The sequence below is a fragment of the Heteronotia binoei genome, chromosome 7, assembly GCF_032191835.1.
Source record: "Heteronotia binoei isolate CCM8104 ecotype False Entrance Well chromosome 7, APGP_CSIRO_Hbin_v1, whole genome shotgun sequence".
Classification (NCBI taxonomy): Eukaryota; Metazoa; Chordata; class Lepidosauria; order Squamata; family Gekkonidae; genus Heteronotia; species Heteronotia binoei.
In genome coordinates, this window is record NC_083229.1 from 132,708,416 (window position 1) to 132,727,113 (window position 18,698).

At 42.0% G+C, this 18,698-nt stretch overlaps 1 non-coding gene across 1 annotated transcript; it reads right to left on the bottom strand.

The window, feature by feature from the left end:
• Positions 1–7,804: 7,804 nt before the first annotated feature.
• Positions 7,805–7,875, bottom strand: TRNAR-GCG (transfer RNA arginine (anticodon GCG)). The gene has a single exon. It is a non-coding gene; the product is annotated as a tRNA-Arg (tRNA).
• Positions 7,876–18,698: the final 10,823 nt, after the last annotated feature.

Below are 18,698 nucleotides of genomic sequence, written 5' to 3' on the forward strand. Positions count from 1 at the left end.
CGCGAGCCTTTGGCGCGAGCCGAAGGGCGAGAGCTAAAGGGCTCTTGGCCTGTGGCTCTTCGCCTAGGGGCTCCCTAAGGAGCAGGAACCCAGATCCCTGGCTTCCTTGTTCTCCAAATAAGGTAAGTTCCCAATAAGGTAAGTTGAGGTAAGGTAAGTTGACCCGCCAGAAGGGGAGCCACTTAAACAGCATTTAAAGAGGACTGTATATTTTAATATATATATATATATATATATATATATATATATATATATATATATATATATATATATATATATATATATATATATATATATATATATATATATACAATGAAGATAGAATGCCAGCAGGGGGTTGGGGGCTTTCCAGTGTTTTGCACTGAGTGTCACATGTATGACTATCTGCCCAAAGGACAGAAGTCTTGGGTGTGTGCTCGATGCAAGGAGCTCCTGGTCCTCAGGGAACGAGTTCGTACCCTTGAGGCCGAGGTGACTGCCCTGGAGAAGCAGAGACGGTCAGTTAGGCACTTGGGGAAGACTCTCGGGGGCGTATTAGATGAGCCCCGCTCTGAACGTAGCAGCCCCGTTGCTGCCAGAGAGCGTGAGGGTCGAGAGGGAACAGGGCACCGTGCTGAGGATAAGGGGAATGCGCCCTCAGAAGGGACCTCTTCTTCGGTTGGTGAGCGGGAATCCTTTCACGCCAAGGAGCCATCCCTGAGCAGGGGGAGAGGGGGGGTATTGGTAGTTGGTGATTCGATCATCAGGCAAGTAGACAGCCAGGTGGCGAAACCGCGTACTGACCGTATGGTGACTTGCCTGCCTGGTGCGAAGGTAGCGGACATTACGCGTGTAGTAGATAGACTGATAGACAGTGCTGGGGAGGAGCCTGTGGTCGTGGTGCATGTTGGCACCAACGATGTGGGGAAATGCAGTCGTGAGGTCCTGGAGGAAAAATTTAGACTGCTAGGCAGGAGACTTAAGGCCAGGACCTCCAAGGTAGCCTTCTCGGAAGTGCTACCTGTTCCACGTGCAGGGCAGGAGAGACAGGCACAAATTAGAAGTCTCAATGTGTGGATGAGACGATGGTGTAAGGAGGAAGGGTTTAAGTTTGTTAGGCACTGGGATGCTTTCTGGAACAAGCGGGAGCTGTACAAAAGAGACGGTCTCCAGTTGTCCCCGGATGGAACCAGGCTGCTGGCGTTTAAAATCAAAAAGGTGGCAGAGCAGTTTTTAAACTAAATCTTGGGGGTAAGCCGACAGGAGATGAAATGTCTCTGGTTCGGGAGGACTCGTCTCAAAGAGATGAAGGGTTAGCTACTATTTTTCTACCGGGTAACGGACCGGAGTTGTCCACTGTGAAGGTGACAAACAATATGGACTGTCTGCCAGTGTCTCGAGGCGGCAGGAGGAAGGTGGCGGGCCTAGCTCGCCTGGGAAATTATAGATGTTTGTATGCAAATGCTAGAAGTGTCCGAAGTAAAATTGGTGAATTGGAATGTTTAGTGTTGGGAGAAAACATAGACATTGTGGGAATTTCAGAAACTTGGTGGAATGAGGAGAATCAGTGGGACACGGTGATTCCTGGATATAAGCTATATCGGAAGGATAGGGAGGGAAGGGTTGGAGGTGGGGTGGCTCTGTATGTCAGAGAGGATATACGGTCCAGTAAGGCTGAGATCAGAGAATTAGATTCACTTTTAGAAATGCTTTGGGTTGAAATAGAGGGCCCAAAAGGAAATTTAACTATGGGAGTTTGTTATCGCCCACCAAATCAAAAGAGAGAGGACGATTATAATATGATGGAAGGCTTAAAGATAGCGGCTAAACGTAAAAACTGTGTTGTAATAGGTGATTTTAACTACCCGCAGATTGATTGGGTCAATATGTGTTCTGGTCGAGAGAAAGAGATTGAGTTTCTTGATGCTCTCAATGACTGTGCTATGGAGCAGATGGTCTCAGAACCTACCAGGGGTGGGGCAATCCTGGATTTGGTCCTAAGTAATGCCCAAGACTTGGTGAGAGATGTAAAAGTGATTGCGCCACTTGGGAGCAGTGACCATAATGTTATTGATTTCACCGTTTGTATAAATAGGGAGTTGTCCAAAAAGACCACCACAACCACGTTTAACCTTAAAAGGGGTAAATACACTGAGATGAGGAGGCATGTGAGGAAGAAACTGAAAGGAAAGGTACATACGGTCAAAACCCTTGGGGAAGCTTGGACGCTATTTAAAACTATAATCCTAGAAGCTCAGATAAAATACATACCACAAGTTAGGAAAGGCACAAACAGGCATAAGAAAAGGCCTGCATGATTAACAAACAAAGTAATGGAAGCTGTAAAAGGTAAGAAGGACTCCTTTAAGCGGTGGAAAACCAGTCCAAGTGAGATTAGTAAAAGGGAACACAGGCTGTGGCAAATCAAATGCAAGACTGTGATCAGGCAGGCAAAAAGGGACTATGAGGAGCATATTGCAAAAAACATAAAGACCAACAATAAAAATTTCTTCAAATATATTAGAAGTAGGAAACCAGCCAGGGAGGCAGTGGGGCCCTTGGATGACCATGGGGTAAAAGGATTACTGAAGGAGGATAGGGAAATGGCTGAGAAGCTAAATGAATTTTTTGCCTCCGTCTTCACTGTAGAAGACGAGAACTTTTTGCCCGCCCCAGAACCACTAATTTTGGAAGGGGTGTTGAAAGACCTGAGTCAGATTGAGGTGACAAATGAGGAGGTCCTACAACTGATAGACAAATTGAAAACTAATAAGTCACCGGGTCCGGATGGCATACATCCGAGAGTTCTGAAGGAACTCAAAGTTGAACTTGTGGATCTTCTAACAAAAATCTGTAATCTTTCATTGAAATCTGCCTCCATTCCTGAGGACTGGAAGGTAGCAAATGTCACCCCCATCTTTAAAAAAGGTTCCAGAGGAGATCCGGGAAATTACAGGCCAGTCAGTCTGACTTCAATACCGGGAAAGTTGGTAGAAACCATTATCAAGGACAGAATGAGTAGGCACATTGATGAACACGGGTTATTGAGGAAGACTCAGCATGGGTTCTGCAAGGGAAGATCTTGCCTCACTAACCTGTTGCATTTCTTTGAGGGGGTGAACAAACATGTGGACAAAGGAGACCCGATAGATGTTGTTTACCTTGACTTCCAGAAAGCTTTTGATAAAGTTCCTCATCAAAGGCTCCTTAGAAAGCTTGAGAATCATGGAGTAAAAGGACAGGTCCTCTTGTGGATCAAAAACTGGCTGAGTAATAGGAAGCAGAGAGTGAGTATAAATGGGCAGTCTTCGCAGTGGAGGACAGTAAGCAGTGGGGTGCCACAGGGCTCGGTACTGGGTCCCATGCTCTTTAACTTGTTCATAAATGATTTAGAGTTGGGAGTGAGCAGTGAAGTGGCCAAGTTTGCGGATGACACTAAATTGTTCAGGGTGGTGAGAACCAGAGAGGATTGTGAGGAACTCCAAAGGGATCTGTTGAGGCTGGGTGAGTGGGCGTCAACGTGGCAGATGCGGTTCAATGTGGCCAAGTGCAAAGTAATGCACATAGGGGCTAAGAATCCCAGCTACAAATACAAGTTGATGGGGTGTGAACTGGCAGAGACTGATCAAGAGAGAGATCTTGGGGTCATGATAGATAACTCACTGAAAGTGTCAAGACAGTGTGCGTTTGCAATAAAAAAGGCCAATGCCATGCTGGGAATTATTAGGAAGGGAATTGAAAACAAATCAGCCAGTATCATAATGCCCCTGTATAAATCGATGGTGCGGTCTCATTTGGAGTACTGTGTGCAGTTCTGGTCGCCGCACCTCAAAAAGGATATTATAGCTTTAGAGAAGGTGCAGAGAAGGGCAACTAGAATGATTAAAGGGCTGGAGCACTTTCCCTATGAAGAAAGGTTGAAACGCTTGGGACTCTTTAGCTTGGAGAAACGTCGACTGCGGGGTGACATGATAGAGGTTTACAAGATAATGCATGGAATGGAGAAAGTAGAGAAAGAAGTACTTTTCTCCCTTTCTCACAATACAAGAACTCGTGGGCATTCGATGAAATTGCTGAGCAGACAGGTTAAAACGGATAAAAGGAAGTACTTCTTCACCCAAAGGGTGATTAACATGTGGAATTCACTGCCACAGGAGGTGGTGGCGGCCACAAGTATAGCCACCTTCAAGAGGGGTTTAGATAAAAATATGGAGCACAGGTCCATCAGTGGCTATTAGCCACAGTGTATGTGTGTATATAACATTTTTTGCCACTGTGTGACACAGAGTGTTGGACTTGATGGGCCGTTGGCCTGATCCAACATGGCTTCTCTTATGTTCTTATGTTCTTAAGAATAAAAGGGAAAATTCCGAACACCTGGAAAGAAGCTGTAATTTCGTTGATTCCTAAAGAAGATAGAGAGGTCACGAATGTAAAGAATTATAGACCAATTTCATTATTAAATAATGATTATAAGATATATACTAGAATCTTGGCAGAACGACTTAAACAATATTTGATTAATTTTATAAAGGAAGATCAAGCAGGATTTCTACCTAAAAGGCAAATAAGAGACAATATAAGAATAGTTGTAAATATTGTAGAATACTATGAAAAACATCCAGAAAAGGAGGTGGCATTATTCTTTGTGGATGCTGAGAAAGCCTTTGATAATTTGAATTGGGACTTTATGTTTGCAGTAATGGAAAAGATAAAACTTGGAGAACATTTCATAAAAATGATAAAAGAAATATATATGGAACAATGTGCAAAGTTGTGTATAAATGCTGACCTTATGAATGACATGATGGTTTGTAAAGGTACAAGACAAGGATGTCTGCTCTCACCATTGTTGTTTATAATGACTCTTGAAATTTTGTTAAAGCAAATTCAAGAGGATAAAGAAGTAGAAGGGTTGAAAATTAGAGGATTTTCTTACAAATATAGACCATTTGCTGATGACATTGTGTTTATAACTGAAAATCCTATACAAGTAATACCTTTGTTGCTGGCTAAGATAAAAGAATATGGAGAACTGGCAGGACTTTATATTAATAAAGAAAAATCGAAATTTTTATGCAAAAATATGCAACCAAAGAAACATAAGGACTTGCAGAGATTGACAGGATGTGCAATTACCTCTAAAGTTAAGTATTTGGGCTTGGAGATAACAATGAAGAATATTGATTTGTTTAAAAACAACTATGAAAAGTTATGGCATAAGATGGATGAAGACATGGTGAAATTGAATAAACTTAATTTGTCATTGTTGGGCAGGATAGCTGCAATTAAGATGAATATTTTGCCAAGAATAATGTATTTGTTTCAAACTATTCCATTTGTGAAGGATAGTAAACAATTTAATAAATGGCAAAGGAAGATTTCAGAATTTGTATGGGCTGGGAAAAAAACAAGAATCAAGATGAAAATTTTAACAGATGCTAAAGAAAGAGGCGGATTTCAGCTTTCAGATCTAAAACTATATCATGATGCAGTTTGTTTAGTATGGATAAAGGATTGGGTGATGTTGTTAAATAAAAAAACTTTTGATGCTGGAAGCTCATGGAAATAAATTCGGCTGGCATGCTTATATGTATTATGGGAAGAAAAAGATGGATGGTCTTTTTTCTCACCATTATATTAGAAATAATTTGTTAAAAACATGGATAAAGGACAAGAAATATGGCGATGAAAGAAAGCCACTATGGATAGTGCCAGCGGAAGTAATAAAAATAACGGCTGAAACCGATGAAGAGAGAGGGTTGTCATATAATCAGTTATTAAAAATACAAAGTGGCAAAATAGAACTGAAATCTGCTGAAGAGCTGAATAACAAATATGATTGGTTTCAAATGCAACAAATAAAAAGTCTGATGGAGAACGATATTAAAACTGAAGGAATTAGACGTGAACAAACAGAAATGGAAAAGGTTCTGCTTGGAGATAATGAAAAATTAATTTCGAAAATATATAAGTTATTGCTGAAATGGTCTACAGAAGATGAGGTAGTAAAATCTCAAATGATTAAATGGGCAATTAAAGTAAATAAGGAAATACAGATGGACACATGGGAATATCTTTGGAAGAACTCTATGAAAATATCAACATGTCAGGGTATTAAAGAGAATTGTTTTAAGATGATGTATAGGTGGTATATGACTCCTAAAAATTGGCAAAGATGAGCAAAAAGATGTCAGATAGATGTTGGAAATGTAAAAAACACGAAGGTTCTTTCTATCACATGTGGTGGACGTGTGAAAGGGCGAAAAAGTTTTGGCAGATGATACAACAAGAAATATCTAAGATCTTGGGATATGAGTTGAAGAAAGTAGCAGAGACTTTTCTGTGGGGAATAAAAATGGAAAAATTTCCAAAAGTAGACAGAACTTTGATCTGGTACTTGCTTTCAGCGGCTAGAACATTGTATGCGCAGTTATGGAAGCAGGAAAAAATACCAGAAAAATGGGATTGGATTGTTAAAGTTTTATCATGGAGTGAGATGGACAAACTAACAAGAATTTTAGGAGACTATGATTTGGAAGTATATAGAAAGGAGTGGAAGAAGTTTAGATGTTATGTAGAAAAAGAATGGAATGTAAAAAGACATTGGACAATTTTCTAATAATAATGATTAAGTATTAGTAAAAGGTAGAATATGATTTTAAGTTTTTACAGTTAAGGGTACCTTTAATAGTTAATTTTAAGTATATAACTTCGGCGGGAGTCAAATAATGGAGGGAGGGGGGATTAGAAAATAACATATGTGATAGAGAAAGAGGATTTAAATGGATATTGTTACCATATGTTATCAATAAAATTGTTTTGACACAATAATCATCTGATGTAAAAATGTGAACAATATTGGGAAATTTGGTATATCTTCAGGAATTAAGACGCTTGTTAAATATTTTAACCACAGCCATCAAAACAAAAATAAATAATATTTTCTTGAGGCAGTCAGAATGTTCTATTTCTGGGCATCCTTCATTTGATCATTCCAGAATAAGCTTCCAATCTCAACATGAGCTTCGTGGAGAAAGAGGGAACTGTTCATGCTGCAGTGCAGACCTAGAGTGACACCTACAGCTTTGAAAGAGACAGTCTGGAAAAGAAACTCAAATTCGCTCTGCCTGAAAAGGAAAAGCAGAGAATTGATGAATTGTATGTCAGCTCTGGGACTATCTTCAATTTAAGCAGACCTCAAGGTTTCAAAGTTAGAGGCTGAACTTCAGCGTAAGACAATAAAACCTCTCACAGCCTCTCAGGCCAGAAATGTCAAACAATAAAACATCTCATTGCAAGACATATCCTGACACAAGCCTTCCTTTATCTTCTCCCCATCTTCAGTTTTCTGCTCTTCCATACCCCTGGCACCCTTTCCCCAGGAAAACTATGATCCAGTTGAGGTGTGATTGTTGCCAGGGCATAGAGACAAACCTACAAAGACTTCCTGAAGGGTGCCCATCTTTCTCTGTATCAACTTCTCCACCCTATTTCCTCTTTCCCTCCAGCTGGCAACCTTCTCCTGCTCTCCTTCCCACCCGTCCACTTACCAAACTTTTATTTCCCCCTCTTGCATGGGCTGGGTACTGCCGCCCTCATCGCCACTGGCTGCTCCTTAGACATCAAAAGCTCCACCTCCAATGGAAAACCTACTCTTTCACCACATCTGCCCAATCCAACTCATGCATATGAACATATGAAGCTGCCTTATACTGAATCAGACCCTTGGTCCATCAAAGTCAGTCTTGTCTTCTCAGACTGGCAGCGGCTCTCCAGGGTCTCAAGCTGAGGTTTTTCACACCTATTTGCCTGGACCCTTTTTTGGAGATTCCAAGGATTGAACCTGGGACCTTCTGCTTCGCAAGCAGATGCTCTACCACTGAGCCACCATCCCTCCCCTAATCCCTTGACACAATAAATGTAATGAATGTCCAACCTGTAATGTATATGTAATGCATTTGTTCAGTGCATAACGTACCATAGCTAATACTAATCATAGTTAATGCTAACACTAATTCTCCTCCTGATCAGCATTTGAAACCAGAGTTTTGAAGTGGCTGGAAACAAGAACATTAGAAGATATTGGATTTATATCCCGCCCTCCACTCCAAAGAGTCTCAGAGCGGCTCACAATCTCCTTTACCTTCCTCCCCCACAACAGACACCCTGTGAGGTGGGTGGGGATGGAGAGGGCTCTCACATCAGCTGCCCTTTCAAGGACAACCTCTGCCAGAGCTATGGCTGACCCAAGGCCATGCTAGCAGGTGCAAGTGGAGGAGTGGGGAATCAAACCCGGTTCTCCCAGATAAGAGTCCACACACTTAACCACTACACCAAACTGGCTCTCCTAAGAACATTAGAAGAGCCATGCTGGATCAGACCACTGAAGGTCCAGCATCCTGTCTCACACTGTGGCCAACCAATTCCTCTGTGGCCAACCAGAGCATAGAGTCATGATGCATAAGTAATTGACTCCCCCAAAGGTGCCTCTGGGAGGCACTGATTGGAGCCATATTGGTGTAGTGGTTAAGTGCACAGACTCTAATCTGGGAGAACTGGGTTTCATTCCCCACTCCTCCACATGCACTTGCTGATGTGACCTTGAATCAGTCACAGTTGCTGAAAGAGCTGCTTTCTCAAGAACAGTTCTCGAAAGAGTTCTCTCAGCCCCACCTACCTCACAGGGTGTCTGTCATGGGGAGGGGAAGGAAGAGGAGATTGTAAAACACTTTGATACTCTGGGTGAAGGGCAGGATATAAATCCAATCTCTTCTACCTCTTCATTCTAATTCATAGGATTACTGCCTCCGAATGTGGAGGTTCTCCTCAGTCATCATGGCTAGTAGCCATTGATAGCTTTATCCTCCTTATCCTCCAAGAATCTATCTAGACACCCTTTAAAGCTGTTTATTTTTGTGGCCATCACTGCAACCTTTGGCAGCAAATCCCACATTTTAATCACTCTGTGTATAAAGAAGTGTTTCCTTTTGTCCATCCTGAACCTACTGCCCATCAGTTTAACAGGATGCCCTTGAATGCTAGTATTTTGGGAGAGGGAGAGAAAGTTTTCTTTGTCAACTCTCTCTCCATCCCATGCATAAGTTTATAAACCTTTATCATGCCCCCCCCCCTTAATTGTCTCTTTTCTAAACTGAAAAGACTTTCCTCACAGGGAAGATGCTCCAATCATCTTCTTCGCCCTTCTCTGTACTTTTTCTAGCTCTGCAGTGTCCTCTTGGAGATGCCACAGTGAATGCTAATCAGCATCCTCCTAATCAGCATCTGGATCTAGGGGTCTGAAGCAGTTGACACACCCAGGTTCAGATGGACTATGATCGACATCCGTGGCTTTTAAGTGGGATCATCTAATTCATTTGTGTATTGAATGACTGAGGGCTCAATAAGAATTTATAAACTAGCCAATAGGCTCTGTTTTATCTCTTGTCCTCCTTCGATTAAAACAACATTCAGCTTTAAGCATTTAAAATCAACTTGGATATGTAGTATTTAAAAACAAAGACGAGGCCAGTAAAACTTTTTAAAAAAACTCTCACTTATAGAAATGTGAAGTTTATTTGACACGGTAAAGGTATCCTTTTGCATTATTTAATGTTTAACATGTGATGTTTAACGCTTCTTTGCTTCAGTTATATTTTTTTAGAATTCTGGTTGGTTGTACAACCCAAATCCCATTTCATTCAAGTCCGTCCTGTTGATTGTATGGGCTCACTTTGTGTTACTCACCTTGAATCCCCATGAGAAAGGTGGACTACAAATCACACACATTAATTAAAAATAAATCTCCTTTCTTGTTGTCTATTTTGGTGTCAGCTGGGCTACTAAAGCAGTTTCTTGCCAAATATGTATAACTGCAATTATAAAAACTGCCACATGATGGTAATGTTGTGCTACAAGTCACATAAAACACACTGTACACTCTAAGTCACTCATTTCTTGCATCTGTTTGTTAACACTTTTATCTGTATGTTAATTTGCTGCCATTCAAAGGTCTTACCAACTTCTTTAACCCAATCTTAGCTTTACTTATTGCTCAGTTACTTCTGCATCATGACTACAATTAGCCCTTCCTGGCAATTAAGCCCCCCCCCCCCCATATGTAATGGTTGAGGAAATTATGTTTCATCATATCTGAAGTGTGCATACACAGGAAAACTTTATACCAAAAATAAAAATGTGTTAGGTAAAAAAATTTTTATTTGTATCCTGCCCTCCCCGCCTAAGCGTTAGACTCCAACTTTGTGTGTTTGTGTGTGTGTCTGACATGCCATTGAGTCCAAGCTGACTTATTGTCAAGATTGACTGATGCTGACTAAAGACTGGAAGGGATCTTGGCCTGTTGTATCAGGCTTGGTTAAAATCATAATGGATCCACTGCTGCTAATGTTTTACTGATGCTAATGTTTTACCCTTAGTTATTCCCTTCCCCCCTTTTCTCATTCTGATTTGCAACTGGTGTGAAGGAAATAGTTGGCGCCTTCTCAGGGCCTGAGGTGGGAGGAAGCCTTGCATGATAATGCAAGGACAAATGGCTAGATAACCACCCGAGAAAGTATCTGGTAGTTATGTGTGAATGCTCTCTCTTGGAACCCCCACCGTAGGAATGTTTTGAAGTGTATCTTAAAACCCATGTATCAATGTATTGGTTTCATTCTTAGCAAGCTAGAGGCTTGTGCCAGAGTACCGGTTATCAATAAATGTAGTCTTGGTAACAACTTTGACTCATTCTTGAATCCGTCGACTTGACACTTATGGCTGCTTCATAGGGTTTTCACGACAAGAGAAGAGCAGAGGAGATTTGCCATTGCCTGCCTCTGCATAGCGACCCAGGTATTCCTTGGAAGTCTCCCATCCCAGGGCCAATCCTGCTTAGCTTCTGAGATCTGACAAAGATCAGGCCAGCCTGCGCCTGTGCCATCATCGGATATCCTTAATGTCCAAATTCCACATCACTCCAGAGGAGTGCCAAGTGGAGTGCCTCAAGGATCTGCCCTGGGACCTGTTTTGTTCAACATCTTTACAAACGATTTGGATGAAGGAACAGAGGGAATGCTTATTAAATTTGCAGATGATACTAAATTAGGAGAGGTAGCAAATATGGTAGAAATCAGAGACAGGATACAGGAAGATTTTGACAGGCTGGAAAACTGGGTTAAAACTAATAAAATGAATTTTAATGGGGATAAATGTAAAGTTCTGCATTTAGGTAGAAAAAGCCAAACACATCGTTATAGGATGGGGCAGTAGTATGTGTGAAAAGGATCTAGGGGCCTTCGTAGACTGAAGCACACTGAACATGAATCAGGAGTATGATGCAGTAGCTAAAAAAGGCCAATGCAATTTTGGGCTGTATCAACAGAGGTGTCAATATCATGTGAAGTGATGGTATAGCTTTACTCTGCTCTGGTTAGACCTCCCCTAGAATATTGTGTTCAGTTTGGGGCACCATAATTTAAGAAGGATATAGACAAGCTGGAACATGTTCAGAGGAGGGCAACAAAGATAGTGAGGGGTCTGGAAACCAAGTCTTATGAGGAAAGGCTAAAAGTATGCTTAGCCTGGAGAGAAAATGACAGAGGTGATATGATCACCATCTTCAAGTACTTGAGGGGCTGTCAAATAGAGAATGGTGCAGAATTGTTTTCCGTTGCCCCAGAAGGTAGGTCCAGAACCAACAGGTTGAAATTAAATCAAAAGGGTTTTTGGCTAAACAAGGAGAGCCAGTTTGGTGTAGTGGTTAAGTGTGCGGACTCTTATCTGGGAGAACCGGGTTTGATTCCCCACTCCTCCACTTGCACCTGCTGGAATGGCCTTGGGTCAGCCACAGCTCTGGCAGAGGTTGTTCTTAAAAGGGCAGCTGCTGTGAGAGCCCTCTCCAGCCCCACCCACCTCACAGGGTGTCTGTTGTGGGGGGAGAAGATATAGGAGATTGTGAGCCGCTCTGAGACTCTTTGGAGTGGAGGGCGGGATATAAATCCAATATCATCAAACATTAGGAAGAACTTCCTGACAGAGTGGTTCCTCAGTGGAACAGACTTCCTCCTCAGGAGGTGGTGGACTCTGCTTCCTTAGAGGTTTTCAAGCAGAGGCTAGATGGCCATCTGACAGCAATGAAGATCCTGTGACTTAGACAGATCATGAGAAGGAAGTCAGGAATGGTTGCATCAATGCTTAATTCTTGTGGCCCTTTATTACATGCCCAAGGAAATGCTGGTTGCCACTTTGGGGTCAGGAAGCAATTTGGTGCAAAATATTATTTAGAAGTTTACATCACACCCAGAGAAATTGCAAAAGCAAAGAAGAGCCGCAATGCCAGATGTTGGAAATGCAAGAGTACAAGACCCAACCTTCTATCATATGTGGTGGTCAAAGCTAAAAAAATATTGGATAAAGATCCACAAAGAAATTTTAAAAAAATACTGAAAGTCAATTTCCTGAGAAATAAAAAAATATGTTATAAACGCAATACCATCCAATCAACCAAAAATTCATAATGACGGTGGCAAGAGTGGTATTTGCATCAAGATGGAAAGCTGAAACATGGCCAGAATTGATTGGGAAAACAAACTAGCTGATTATATGACCACGGCAAAGCTAATCCTACCTGTATAATAGACCAGAATATGAATTTCAAGAAAAATGGAATGTATTTTTTGCATATATTGGCTGCCGATTGTATACCGGATCCAGTACAAAGTGCTGGTCATAACCTTTAAAGCCCTATATGGCCAAGGACCGACCTACCTGAGGGACCGTCTCTCCCTATATGAGCCCCAGAGAGCACTGAGGTCAGTAGGCAAAAACAGACTGAATATCCCTGGGCCAAAAGAAGTAAAACTGCAAAGCACCCGCACTCGGGCCTTTTCCGCCGCAGCCCCACAACTCTGGAACCAGCTCCCAGAGGAGGTGCGGGCCCTGCGGAACTTAGGCCAGTTCCGCAGGGCCTGCAAGACCGCCCTCTTCAGACAGGCGTTTACTAATGATTGTACTAATGTTTATGGCTAGATTAATAATACTTACCGCCACTGTTAGTTTAGGAATGTTTTAATTACTGATTGGTTTTAATGTGATTTTAATGTTTTATTATTGTATTGTTCATTTTAAATGTTGTAAGCCGCCCTGAGCCTGCTTCGGCGGGGGAGGGCGGGATATAAATAAAATTTTACATTACAAAATTATGTTGCAAAGTTTTAAAGACTAAAATAAGAATAAAATGATAAAGTCCAAAAAGATTAAGAGACAGAATTGAGTAGCATATGTTCAAAATGTTTATGCTTACAATTACTTAACAACAGAAACACCAGAACCGTCAAGAATGTTAGGAATGCAAATGTATTTATACATAGACCAGACCAAAATCTAAAGTACATAAGTAACTTGCATTTAACAATGTAATATCTGTTCAGCAATTTTATAGATTAAAAAAGTTATTAGTTACAATTTATTAGACAATATTGATGTCTTTTCTTACTTATTGATTGGCCAAAACATCATTGTTTATGTATAAATGAACCATTGTGGTATTTCTGTCTTATCCTACTTTTTTATGTGCTTGTTTTCTATGTTTATTTATATAAAATAAAAATATATTATGAGGAAGCAATTTTTCTCTATGCCAATTTGGCCAGAGATCCTGGAGGATTTTTTTTTTTTGCCATCATCTGGGCATGGAACAGGGGTGGATTTAGGGGCGGGAGGTGTTTGTGAATTTCCTGCATTGTGCACGGGGTTGAATTAGATGATCCTGGGGTTTCCTCCCAACTTTAGGATTCTATAAGTGAATCCAGTCAACTAATGGAAGGATTAGCATACAATTTTCCTTTTGGCATTGTTTTTTTTTTACTTTTTACTGAGACAATTGCATACATCTTTTGTTCATATTTACAGATATGCATTCATGTCTAAATCACCATCTAAATAAAATATTTGCTTTTACTACCAGAACATGACCTACCACTTACTAGCTAAAACAAGGCCATTAAAGCAGACAGGCATATTTTCCCTCTAGCAATGCTGCTAGTTTTGAAAATAAGTGGTTCAAAAACTGAGCTTTCCCTGCTTGCAGTTCTCACTTTCTCTTGGAGTCGAGCACCCCATATGTTACTTTTTCTTTTTTAGTGTGTCAGTGTTTACTTTTAATAATTAAAATAAATGTATTGAATCTTTTAAAAGTATCTTAAAATGAAATAAAACATTGGCACCAGTAAAATATTATGGAAATGGAAAAGACAAAAGTTAAATAGAGATAGGAATAGAAAGAGAGATGGATAAGAAAGAAATACATAATCAGAATATATAAACTCCAGCATGACTGGGTTGTTTGGAAGTAAGCTGTGTTCTGCCAGGTAAATGATATATGGAAGCCATTTTGTAACAAAATGGGAAACAGTAGGAGCTATGTCTTGTTGTGTTATTTGGTCTTCTATTTTTTTTTTCCTATGCTATAGGAGTCCCAAAGCTTGTATCTCCAGTTAATGACAGAGGAAATTTTGTTGGTTTTCCATCTATCGGCAAGGGCTAGCTTTGCTGCGGCTAACATGGTAAGTATCAGGTGACAGGTAGATGACGGAATAGGCACCTGGTACCACCAATCAGGGAGGATGACTTCGGGTTTATCCTGTGTATCCTGTCATTTTTTGAATTCCAGAGACGATTTGACTCCAAAACTGGTGGACTAGTGGACAGGACCACTAGCAGTGGAAATGTGTGTCCTTAGAGCCACAACCTTTCCAGCGGACACCACCAGGTGAGTCTACAAAATGTTGTTGCTTGACCTGAATAAGATTCCAGTGTGTACCTTCTGACCCTGCCTTCCCTCCCTCCCTCCAAACCCATATATTGGGTAGCAAAACAGAACATGACAAAATCCCATTAAATCTCTGATGCTCTCCTCACTAGGAAACAAGGTCTTTAGTAGATGCCCAAGGAGCTCCCTACCTTTTGGGAAAATAGGAAATCACATATACTCAACAGTACCTAACTTTCAAAAAAGGACTTTTCAAAAATTAGCACAAACTACCCATCTGCCTTTGGATGATCCTCTCTTTCCCCCAATTCGCATGCACTCCAAGCAAGCAGTATGGATGGCTGAACCTGACAAAATAATTTCACGGTCAGGGATCCCTGAGATTCCCTCCAGGTGCCTTCCCACAAATGTAGTTTCCTGTGGACCCAGGTCCTGTTCTCCTCTACATGTTCCTCTACTGATCAACAGACTAAAGTAGGTTATGTTTGCCTGATCAGTCAGAATGTGTAACAACAGCAACAACAAAGGTCATACTTGGAGACTGCATGTTTGGACCCCTGAGGACGTTTAACTTCAGAAGCATAGCTGGGACTATTCATACATCAGTTCTCATTCCAGCTTTGCTTGACCAAACTTTGTCTAAAGAGATGCTTGTCTGGGAGGCCTAACAACAAGAAATGTGGGAAGCTGGGTTTCATCAGAAAGACAGAGAGAGGCTGGTCTCAAGACTGAGGTGCAATTACTTAGGTTTGCATCAGGGGTGTGTCAGGGAGCGAGAAGGTTTCCCCAGTCTTTTTATCAACTACCTCATTAGAACTTTGAGAGCCAGTGTGGTGTAGTGATTAAGATGGCTGACCTAGTATCAGATAGACCAGGTTCCAATCTGCACTGTGCCACAGAAGCTCGCTGGGTGACCTTGGACCATCACACGCTCTCAGCCTAACTGCCCAGTCCTTGTAAACAAAGTGATTTGCCTCAGCTGCAGACAGTGCAGTCGTCTTATGGCAGTGTCTTGATGGGCTCCTGCTCTGCCTTGTTGTTGGACAATGAATGGGGCATAAAACATGAAGTCCAGTTTGATGGAGGACAATGAAGGAGTCAGTTGTGGGACAAGATGCTGCTTATGGGGTCACCTGTGGCATTTTGTTCTTGAGACCTGACAGCATGGAATGCTAAGCTGATATCTGATCCGGAGACACAGACGTCAGCCAGGCGAGCATTGGAACTTCAACTAACCAAGCTTTTTTGTTTTCTTATTCCGACTCGCATACCTCTTTAAATGGTATTTTAAGAACACTAGTTTAAGAAATCTTATAACCTTTATTTGTGTGGAGTTTCCTTGGACTTGGGCTTCAACCTGAATCAGTACCTTGGTCAATTTGGCTCAGCTACCATATAATTGTTTTGAGTGGAACTCAGCAGGCAAGTGGTCAGTCTTGCAGGGGTGACTTCACAGTTAGCCCATGGATGAGGCTGGAGAGTTGGTTCCTCAGTCTCTGAACTGGTGAATTAGAGGAAACTGGTGGCTACTCTACCTGAGGTTCAGGGGAACATAATACCCCTGTTTTGTTCACCATCCCAAGAGCTCTCTGGATTGGGACCTTTTGACTAGGGTTGCCAGATCCCCCAGTGCTGGTGAGGGATGGGGCGGGGGGGAGGGGTAGGGTTTCCAGCGCTAGGCTGGGAAACTCCTGATAGGGGGATGGAGTCTGGAGAGGACAGGGACCTCAGTGGGGTACAAGGCCATACAGTCCACCCTCCAAAGCATCCACTTTCTCCAAGGGAGCCAATCTTTGTTGTCTGGAGGCAAGTTGTACTTCTGGGGGAATCCCCCAGGCCCCACCTGGAAGTTCATATCCCTACCCTTGATGGTTCTCACTGTAACTTTCTCCCTTAATGTAATTGGGATGGAATTCTTAAGGGATGCATCCTTCTTCCAAAGGGTTCTGCATCACAAATTTCAGGCAAATAGGAGAAAATCCTCCCCCCCCCCAAAAAAAAAAATTCTTTATGGAATTAAAATAATCACTTCCAGAACAACTGTGGACAGACTCTGCAATGAAGTGAGCACAGGCAGTCCACTCAAGATGATTCTGCTTGGCAGGAAAGCCTTCTTATTGGATGGTATTCCTCCTCACACACACATCTGCTGATACTGACTCTCCCCCCGCCATTGTCTCGCCCCCTTTCATATTCCCCTGCCCCAGAAATCAAAACCAGGTTTCAGAGCACAAGACCAACAGATTTGGATGCCAGAAATATTTTGGGGGGTGGATTTCCAAACAGGACATCATTCAGGTCAGGCCATGATTCACAACATCCCAACCGCATATTCTTCCTGCTTCATTTGACAGAACACGCCTTTGTCTTCACCAGCTTTTGAAGCTTGGGTTGCAATAGCAGCCCTAACCTTCGTTAGCCTGAACAATGTCGTCAGCAAGAGATTTCCTTTTCTAGGCGTTCAATATGGTTTTCTTCTGAGTAATTGATAACAGATTTCAAACACTTCGTAATGGGGACTTCAAATGCATGACCAAAATGATTGCATCTCCCCAGCCTGGAATGTCTCCCATAGCTAAAGAAAAGAGAGGGGTGTGTGTGGAGGGGAAGCTTTAAAGGCAGCATTCTAATGTAGGAAGAAGAGAAGGGTATGACCCAAGACCATGAAAGCAATTCCTGCAGCTACACTTAATCAGATTTTTTTTGGACAGAGAGAATTTTGGAAAATTAAGTATATTTAATGGTGATTAGCTTCAAATTCTGAAGGGAAATTGGAGACCATTATGCGTTTCTTTTCTTAGGATGGTCATTCCAAGCCCATTGACTTTAATAGGCTTAGAGGGTGCTATTTGCTTAAGATTGGTTGTGGGTCAGCCATCAGCAACACTATCACAAAGATGAGGGACTTCTAGCTCCAAGGAATATGCTCAGTAGGAGGCAGCACAGAAGTTTCATGGAGGGGCAGCGCTGTTCCTGGTGTGCAAACAGATCCTGTGTGAACAGTGATTCATATCATTCTTAGATCATGCAGTTGAAGCCCCCATGCATGATCAAGGTGCAACCCCCCCCCCACAAAAAAACCCAAAAAACACCAAAACCTTGAATTCATGAAATCAGACACAAAATGTGCAGCTCCAGGAAAAATGTGCAAGTCCATAAGCACATTTTTGCAGTTCAAAAATACAGGTCTTCTGCATGAGCACTCTCTGATTCCCCCTCTTGTTAGGCTTCTAATAGTACCATCCTAAAGAACTTAGAAAGGTGTAACTCTGATTGGGATAGCACTGGGAATGCATATGGAATGTGTCTCTTGAAAGAGGCATGTGTGCACACGTGTGCAAGGAAAATGCGCCGGCATTTTGTAGCAATAGAAAAGACTAAGCGCAAGATTTCAGTAGCACCTTAAAGACTATCAAAATGTGTGGCAGGGTATGGAATTTCAGTGAGTCACAAAAGCTCCTTCCCTACCACAAATGTTATTAGTCTTTAAGGAACTACTTCACTATCGCTCTTTTCTACGGTACAGACAGACTGCAACCCGTCTTGATCTATCTCCACAGAAGGCATTGTGTAGTGATGCATACTGCAGATGAAAACTACAATACAACTGTATTCCAATTTTCCAAATGGCCCCAGGAAAAAAGTCCTTCGTGAAGTGAGCCTCAGCCAATCAGGTCCCATGTGCAGGGCCCAGTTCTCTTGAGAGGCTACTGGCATGAGGCAAGGGAAGAAGAAGATAAGAAGAAGATATTGGATTTATATCCTGCCCTCCACTCCAAAGAGTCTCAGAGCGGCTCACAATCTCCTTTCCCTTCCTCCCCCACAACAGACCCCCTGTGAGGTGGGTGGGGCTGGAGAGGGCTCTCACAGCAGCTGCCCTTTCAAGGACAACTTCTGCCAGAGCTATGGCTGCCCCAAGGCCATTCCAGCAGGTGCAAGTGGAGGAGTGGGG